At 47.2% G+C, this 9,328-nt stretch overlaps 1 long non-coding RNA gene across 2 annotated transcripts in view; it reads right to left on the minus strand.

The window, feature by feature from the left end:
- The window catches only part of LOC144221637 (uncharacterized), a 67,878-nt gene that overhangs the window by 1,377 nt on the left and 57,173 nt on the right, over positions 1-9,328 (minus strand). Inside the window, exons 1-2 of one of the 2 annotated variants that reach the window (XR_013332125.1) lie at positions 2,344-2,418; positions 257-491 (exon numbers count right to left, since the gene is read on the minus strand). This is a non-coding gene — a long non-coding RNA (uncharacterized LOC144221637). Of the gene's footprint in view, positions 1-256; positions 492-2,343; positions 2,419-9,328 lie in introns of those variants that run through there. The other variant, XR_013332123.1, reaches the window with a different exon arrangement.

Below are 9,328 nucleotides of genomic sequence, written 5' to 3' on the forward strand. Positions count from 1 at the left end.
GAAGGTCAAGAGGAAGGTGGGACAGCCAGAGCAGAGATGAAAGAATTCAGAAAGGGGGGCAGAAGGTGTGAGCAGAGAGGCCAGGCCAGCTTGGGCTGAAGTGCGCATGTTCTCCCCATGCCCTTGTTACCTCCTGCTTGGCCCATCTGCCTCCCATTCTTTGCCTTCTGGCCCAGGAGGGGCCAGCCCAGCCCCACCCCCCAATCCCCACCCAAAACTAACCCTCCTTTAAGCCCTACCAGAGAAACAGACTTACTTCTACCCTTCCTGGACCCGCATGCCTCCATCGCCGGCTCTCCTCGGGGCTCCTGTTGATGGGGGAGCCCTCGCCGCCGGCGTCGGCTTCCTCAGCCTCTGGCAACGCAGTTCAATCTGTGCTTTCAGAGCCTCCTTTCTTCCCATTCTTCAGGAAGCTGTCAGGACGTTTTGTCCCTCGACTGGACAAGATCCAGCAGGAGTGGGCAACGCAGGGCCAAATCCGAGACACCAGACTGAGAGGGACAGGAAGGGGAAACACGGGACAGTCCTGGGTGATTTGGACCATCTGGTCACCTCATTCTAGATTTATAAGTGGACATTTAGACAAGAGACCAAACCGGATCAGAACTCTAAATTCGGTGGACAGCACATCACCAGGTTACTTGTGATTCAGGACCCAAGACCTTGCAACACCACTGATCTTCACAACACAGGTGCGAGCGGATGTGTCTGCCAAAGATGCCTAACCTCAGGACAGTTTCATGATTTAAACATGTGTAAACGCCAACCATAATCAATGACCTGCTCTCCTTACACCAGCCTCTGCAGAAGCACATCCACTGGTGCCCTCGGTTGAAGCTTCCTGTAGGATGGGCACATCCCCTTGCTAACGCTATCCTCCAAGCTGCTGCCCTGAGGTAGTGGGCGGGGACATGACGCCAAGCGGAGGAGCTCAGGCCGGACCCCAGTATGGGCCAGGGGCCTTCCTTCTGCCCTACAGCCACAGGACTGCTCGCCAAGCTAAAATGGATAAGCATCTCATGAATACAGCCATTTCTTGTGACCACAAGAATGACTGAAATATAAGAACCCATCACTGGCAGTCCCCAGATCTTAAAGGACACATATACTCTATACCAGGGGCTTTCAAACTTTAGTTGCAGAAAAAGTCACCCGGAGGCATTGTTGAAATGCAGACTTTTTGGTGACATCCCCAAGGTTTCTGGGGTAGAGCCTGAGACTGTACATTTCTAACAAGTTCCCAGGTGCTGCTGCTCATGCCAGTCTGGAGACCACCCTTTGGGAACAACTGGTCTCCATCAAGAGAGGCTCACAGCAGTACCCATTATGGTGAGGATCCGCTACATTACGAATGACTCACTTTCACTTAGTGCTCACACCTCACCCAAAGCAGAGGCACAGAAAAGGCTGCAACACAAACAATAGGTAGGCATTTGAAGGCATTACCAGAAAAAGAATAAGAAGTGTCCTAGAATCCATCTAATGTAACTCGCTCACTTAATGTAATATTACTCAGTTTAGGGAGGTTAAGTCACTTGTTTGAAGATACAATGAAACACAGACAATCAGCGTCAGAACCCAAACTAGAAGTCCCAGCAGTGCTATATAAAATCCTAAGTGTGGAGTCTTAGAAGACCTCCTGACTTTTGTGGTTTCACGAGCCACAAGGGTTGAGAGTCTGCACAATCGGTGAATTTAGGCTTTTTCTTCCTGTCCTTCACGCCAAAGCACTCATCTTATGCCAAGATCAGTCCCTGGTAAACCACGGAAGTAGCTCCTGACTCTCCAACTGCAAATCCACTGCACGGAACGGGGAACTGGTTTTCTCACAGAACTCCCATTATACATTGTCGGGTCCCAGGATGGGTCCTCCCACTAGGCACAGTGTTGCTGACTCCCAGTGATGACGGTCCACGTGATCTCACCACTATCATGAAGATTATTTCCTTAAAATCTCTTTTTGGGTCTCCACCTGGAGCTTTGCCCTTCCTGGTCCCTCTTCCTGGAAAACTGTTCCTTATGTCACCCACATCCTAGCTTCTACACTTCTTCCTCAAGAGTCTCTCATGAGCACCAACTCAAGCAGATCTCACCCCCGGCGCCTGCCAGTTACTTTCCATCCGCCATACTTCTGCATTTTCTGTACAGCCCCTAGCACTACCTGCAACTTTTTGTTATTTACTTGCTTATTTATTACCACCTGACATTACCATGTGAGCTCCCAGAGGGCAGGACTTTGTCTTGTTCACCACTGTCACTCCAGCACCTAGAACAGTTCCCGGCACGCGGCAGGCAATCGAGACACATTCGTTGGATGAACAAATGAATGTACAGAAGACTTACACAGAGCATCTCCTTCCAGTGTGTTTTCCAAAGTTGGAATTTGAGGCTTGCCTTCTAATTTCTTGCCCTTTCAACAGTAGGAATTGGACTCCTATGTTTCAACACAATGTGGAAAGAAAATGAACCTTTAGGCGGGTGTTCACAATGACAGGAAGAGTAGACAGGAAGTTCCAGGGATTGGGGGTGGTGCTGAATCTCTCCCCAGCTCTGGTCCCCCTTTCACACAGAGAGGGTGCTGGGGAATCAGGTCTACCTGGTTATAGGATGTGGGAGGCAAATCCTATAGTGAAATGACAAAAAGTTTGAGAGTCAAAAGATTCAGTTTCAAGCCTCAGGCAAGTTGTTTAAATTTCTCTGAGCCTCAGTTTCCTCATCTGTAAAATGGAGGATGTGAAATACTAAAGGCATAAGGTACTTATGAGGATCGAAGAGGTTAGCATTGTAGAAACTCTCTAAACAGTAAAAGACTATAACTTGCTATTAAATGATTAATAAAAAGACCAAGCAGTTTCTGGAGGGAGCCAGATCTGTGAAATTTCTCAGGCTGTGCTGTTCCCTGCTCTGGGCCCTGTCTCAGCTCTACCCACTATGCCAGCGCCCAGGCTGTGTGTGGAAGCCCCCAGCCCAGTGACAGCAGCCCTGGGGCACTGGCACTGACCACCTTGAGCTGCCCGCAGCGTCACAGCCAGAGTGACGGCCACAGATGGTGCAGACAGAAGGAAGCCCAGGAGAAGACCACTGTGGGAAGCCACAGAAGAGCATGGGGAAAACCGTCAGTGGAACTGAACCAGGGCAAGTGGTAGAAAACTGGCTGAAATCCCTCAATTCCAGGCCAAAATTCTCTGGATAACCCAGAGCTCCCAGAGATGGGGACTTCAGAGAAGCCAAGGTTCCCTCTCACCACGAGATACTGGCTTCTTGATGTCCTTGTGGGGGAAGGAGGGGCTACATTCCCTCCTTTCCCCCAGGTCTCCTTCCCAACCTTTCATTAACCAGTTTCCCATTAACCAACTTTTTAATTTCTTTTAATGTTTATTTATTTCTGAGAGAGAGAGAGACAGAGAGACAGAGTGTGAGTGGGAGACGGACAGAGAGAGGGAGACACAGAATCTGAAGCAGCCTCCGGGCTGTCAGCACAGAGCCTGATGCGGGGCTCAAACCCACAAATTGTGAGATCATGACCTGAGCCAAAGTCAGACGCTTAACCGGCTGAGCCACCCAGGTGCCCCTCCATTAACCAAATTTTAATGCGCCAGAAAAAGAGGCTCTTGACCATGAGCTGCCTTCACATTACAGATGTCACCTCCTCTGACCGAATCACTCCTGTCTCCACTCTTCTACCAAGAGTTTGCTCCAGTCAGGTAACTGGTCACTAACCACATACAACTGAGCACACTCTTCAGCACAGAAACCAGTTCCTGCCCTGGAGCAGTATATATATATATACACACACACACTGTTTGGGGGCACAGAGCTCATCACAACCACCATGAACTGCTCTGTTCACTGTCAGAAAAGAAACACACAGGGTGGGGCATGTGGGTCCTTTTCAGCAGCCGAGTTGTCTTCTGGCTCCTAAATGCTGCACTGATCAGGGCATCTGGATCATGAGCAAGTTCTTTGATTTCTGGCAACGTTATGATGTGATGGGTGCTGGTGGTTGCGTGAATCTGAAAAGCTTCAGGGAGGTGTTGTGCATCAAGGGACTTAATGAAGGGAAGGATTTCAATGTGTAGAAAGGGCAAGAAAGGGAGTTCCAGGTGTGAAAGGGTTGGAAGCTGGTAGAGTTTGAGACACCTATGAATTCTCCAAGGTAAACAGTCCAGAAGCTACAAGTGTCCCCCTGCCCACCCCTCAGCTCTGGGTTGATGATGCCAGTTTGGGAGATACCAGCCTATAAATGATCATGAAAGTGGAAGTGTGCCAGGGAGAGGACCAAGAGAGTTCACATATTGAGACTACTGGCTTTCAAGGGATATAGAGAGAAAGATGCTGGGGTTGGGGAAGGGAACCATGGAGCCTTATTCAGCCTATCCACTCATTGGGCTTGTGCCCAGGGCCACCCATTCCCCTCTGAGGGTGGAGACAGACCTGCTTTACCTCCCCCACCTCCTTCTGTCTTCCTACTCTCCCTGTGTTCTGGGTTAGGGTCAGGAGGAATAGCAGGACTCTGTTATTCAAGGTAAATCTTGGCAGACAGGTCTGGGACCCACTTACAGGACCACCCCCACTGTCTGGAACAGGCACTGGATGAGGAGTCCACTAAGTGGAAGTGGGTGTGAAGGGCCCCATGGTCTCTGGTTTTGGATTGGGAAAGAACCGGCCATGGAGCATCCCACTGAAGAGAGAACAGGCTCACCCCCACCTCTGCCCAGGTTCACTCACCCCTTCACACTGGACTTCCCTGCTCATTCACCCCTCTGAGGTTCTATGCAGACTAAGCTCTCAGTCTGGGGCCCTTCACAGCTTCATCTTGAAACCTTCTTGCTGCCTTTTCAATGTCTGGTTCCAAACTCACCTTCTCCATGAAGACCTGACTCTGTTCATCAATATCAATCTTTTCCACCCTGTGCTCCCAAAGTGCACTGTTCTCATAGCACTTTCCTGGGACTAATATTACCCATCTGCCTCTTCCACCAGACCATAAAATCCCTCAGATTAGGGTCTGCACCAGGGGCCACAGATTCAAATGAACATGAAATGGGTGAAACCCCTCGTGTGTGGGACATGGATGGTAGTTGTATTGGTGGTGATCGCACAATTGGGAGTCTCTGGATATGTGCTGAATCAGATCCCTCAAGGAGGCGGCTACCCTCGTGGAAAATACCACCACGTCGAAATGTGGGCCAAGATAGCCAGAGCTTCAGATCTGGGGGAAGAAGCCTGGTGTCAGCGTTCTCATGTGAAATCACCCCATCTTTATGCGTCAGCAGCAAATTCAAATTTAAGGCACCATGCTGTGAGCCACATAAAATGCATCTGCAGGCCAGGCTGGCTCAAGTGCTACCAGTTTGTAGCCTCTAGATTGATTTCCGCATCCCCAGTTCCTGGCACATCGCAGATACTCAGTAAATGCTTGTTGAAAAGCAAATGAACAAATGAATGAATGGAGAGAAAAGAAGGAGCAGCTGGGCAGGAGAGGGAGAACAGGATGGGTGCCCAAATGTCAAGATGCCAAGTGGTGGGTCGGGCAGCTCTCGGTGACCCCACTGCCAAGCTGTCAGTGTGAACATCATGGTGGTCCTGCCTGCTGGCTGAATGGGGATGAAACACTGGGGGCCTGTGAACTCAGAGTCGGCAACCAGCTTCTCCGAAAGCACTACGCTAAGAAGCCCTTGCTGCAGCCAAAACATAGATGCTGAAAACAAGCTGATGTGCATATGCTCACGTGAGCAAGGTGTGCGAAAGTGAAGGCTCAGCCTGCCATGGATTCTATGTGCCCAACAAGGTCCACCTTCTGTTGCATATTACAGACATTTTGAGGGAGGCAGGAAGGTTTTGCAATTTGGGGGTGCAGAAGAGAAAGGAAGGAGTCATCCAGCCAGAAATCTCTGTCCCTAGCCAGAAACTACATCTCAGCTGCCCAGCTGACAGCTCGGAAGCTTCGGGGAGGGCACAAGCAAGCTGGCGTGGACCCTCAAGCCTTAGGAACACTGGGAAGGAGGGAGTGGTGTGCAAGTGGCCTGTGTGGAATGCCTGGGGCTGCAAAAGAAAAGTTATTTCAGGTTCAACTGAGTTATAATTTATTTTTTTCTAACTGATCATTACTGCTGCCGGCTCTATAAATAACCACCTAGGGAGTCTGCTTTTCTGCTCCCAAATCCTCAAAAAGCATTGCCAGGTTCTCTGTGGTTTCTGGCCTGCCAAGCACACAGCACATTTCTTTTCTGTGCAGCCCTTCAGGGAATCCTTCTGCTGTGCGTGCCAAGGAGTCTGCTGAGCTCTGCCTTCCCCGTCCAATTCCTCTCCCTGAAACGGGCCACCCGGCCCTCCTCCTCCATTCCCAACAGGCCTCACTCCCGGGACATGGGAGGTTCCCAAGCCAAGGCCCCGGCTTCTCTCTGTTTACTCTGCTTCAACCCAACTGCAACCTCGATGCTCCGAAGACATGAGCTATTTGTAGTACAGAAATCCAGCTACAGCATCATTTGAGCTTAAGCCGGGAAAGGAAAGGAGGGTTAGGCGAAGGGTATTGCCAGCAAAATGTCAAGAGTCAATACAACCCCAGGAAGGATGGATGTGGTCTATACAAAATCCATTTAGATTACTTAAAGAAAAGTTGTTCAAGCATGATTCAGTTTAATCAAGTACAAAAAGGGAAAAGCATATTCTTGGTGGTATTCTGAAGGGTGTATGCTTATGTGCTTTCTAACCACATGGAGTTTTCTCTCTAAACAGAGGACCTAGAGAGGGGCTGATATTCAGAAAGACACACCATGTGCCAAGAGCTGGGCCTTTCATGCTCATTGTTCTGTTTCATCTTCACACCATGATGGAAGAGTAAGCCCATTTTGCAGATGAGGGATCCAAGAAAAGGGACTTGCTCAAAGTCATGCAGAAAGACAGAAGCAAGAGTGAGATTTAAGCCCAAGTTCACCAGACCCCAGAGCCCACATTCTTCTACTGCTATGCCCTATGGCCTCTCTAGCTAGAAGGCTGAATTTAAAGATATGTCTATTTTTCTAGTTTTCAGATTACTTTTGCAACTCGGAAAGCAAGGACTAGGGTGCCTGGGTGGCTCGGTTGGTCAAGCGTCTGACTCTTGATGTTGGCTCAGGTCATGATCTCACAGTTCATGAGTTCAAGTCCCATGCTGGGCCTGCTTCGGATTCTCTCTCTCCATCTTTCTCTGCCCTTCCCCCCCCTCATTCTCTTTTTCTCCCACTCTCTCTCTCAAAATAAATAAGTAAACATTTAAAAAAGGAAAAAGAAAGCAAGGACAAGTTGGGTGTTTAACCACAGGTTATTAACAGCCATATTTGAACTCTTCAGAAATTAACCTCTCTAACTAGTCAACTGTGAAATCTGAAATGCTCTCTCTTTCACAATCTTTAGGAAAATTACCATAAGGGCTATGGTCATTTACATTGCTTTAATGGTATAAAAATAAAAGCTTGTGTATATTTGGATAGTTTTAAAAACAATAATTACTAACAAGACAATAAGAAACAAGTATAAATTTTCACAATTATTCAGCTCTCTGAGGCAGGTTAGAAATGCCTTGATAGCATTCTGTGCTCACTCAGTCAAGAGCATTTATAACACCACATTAGAATGGCCTGTTTCCTCATACGATTCTCTTCCTCAGCCAGCAATTCCCGAAGTTTTTTGGCAATGTGCCCTAACAATAAACATTTAAGTATATCTACATATGGGCATATATATTTATTATATTCATATGCCATCACTCATAAAAATAGAAAGAAAGGATGCTATATGCATGTGTGCCTGTCTACCTATGTATCTATCTATCTCATTTTCTTCCTTCCCCACAGTGGATCATCTCATCTTCCACGGCCTCCAACATGCATATCTCACCTTGGAGACCACTGCTGAAGGCCATATGCTCATTATCCTTCATCAATTCATTTCCCCCCATCTCCAGTAGCACTTACTGTGCACTGGGGACCGTGTTACGTATTGGGGATATCAAAGTGAACCAGAGGACAAGGAACACGTTTTCCATGGAGCTTACAATCCAGTGGGTGAAACCATGTCAGATAATGTCAGACAGTGATAACTGCCACAAAGAAAACAACACAAGGTGATGTGATAGGAGTGATGAAGAAAGGAGTGAAGGCCTCTATGAGCTGTGTGATAAGGACACCACCATACAAAGATCTAACGGCAGAGGGAGTGTTCTGGGCAGACAGAATGTCAAGTGCAAAGGTCCTGAGGCAGGAGAGAAGGCTTATGTGGCTGGACTATAATGACTGGGTGACCCTGAGGATTAAAGCCACATACTTCCCTGGGTTACAAAAGGAGTCACATAGAGGACTGAAAGAGTGCATATATGGAACTTCAGCATCAGTTGGAGAATGCCTAGCACAGCACTGGCATCAATAAATGGCAGCCTTGGTATCTGTTAACTTGTTTCTCACTGCTCTTCCCCATGGCACAGAAGTTTTATGCCAGCTAGAGGTGCCTGGGTGGCTCAGTTGGTTAAACGTCTGGCTCTTGATTTCAGCTCAGGTCATGATCTCACCATCTGTGAGTTCAAGACCCATGTTGGGCCTGCTTGGGATTCTCGCTCTCTCTGCCCTTCTTCCCGCTCTCAAAATATAAAAAAACTTAAAAAAAAATTTTTTTTTTAAAAGAAGTTCTATACCAGCTAGGCCTGGCTAATTTTTGACCCTGCTAGCCTAGAAAAGCTGTCACCATGCCTGGCTTATTGGAAGAGCTCAATGAAAATTTGGTATATGAGTGAGTTTTAAAATGGGTGAAGGCTATAGAAAATGAGAGTTTGGCCAAATATAAAAAATAGATTTTTTAAACAAGTTTTTTCCAATTATAATAAATGTCAAGTATATTAAAGATGTCTTTGATATTTCAAGCAGGAATGGGATAGTATTCTACATTCCACTTAGCATATATTTTCTACTTCACATGTCTATTAGGAGAGGTGGTGAGGCATATGGAGTAAGAATGTGTGGGTTCTGGAGAGGTCGATCCCCGTACATCCTGCCTCTACTATTAGCCGTCTAGATCATCTTGCTGAGTTACCTGCCTTCTTTATGGCTCAGTTATTTTACCTGTAAAGTTGCCAAAATACAGGCCCACTTCATAGCAGTATTGTAAGGGTTGAGTGAGTTAATTAATATAAAATGCCTACAAAGTGCTTAGGATGTGGCATTACTGACTTAACCAAGCCCCCATCGTTAGTGCGGCTACCTCTTGCCTTATATTAGTATATCCTTATATATATTATATATTATATATTATGTATTACATATTATATCTAACATATATATTAGGAATATCCTTA

Source organism: Crocuta crocuta, unplaced genomic scaffold, assembly GCF_008692635.1.
Source record: "Crocuta crocuta isolate KB4526 unplaced genomic scaffold, BGI_CrCroc_1.0 scaffold367, whole genome shotgun sequence".
In the NCBI taxonomy this organism is placed as follows: Eukaryota; Metazoa; Chordata; class Mammalia; order Carnivora; family Hyaenidae; genus Crocuta; species Crocuta crocuta.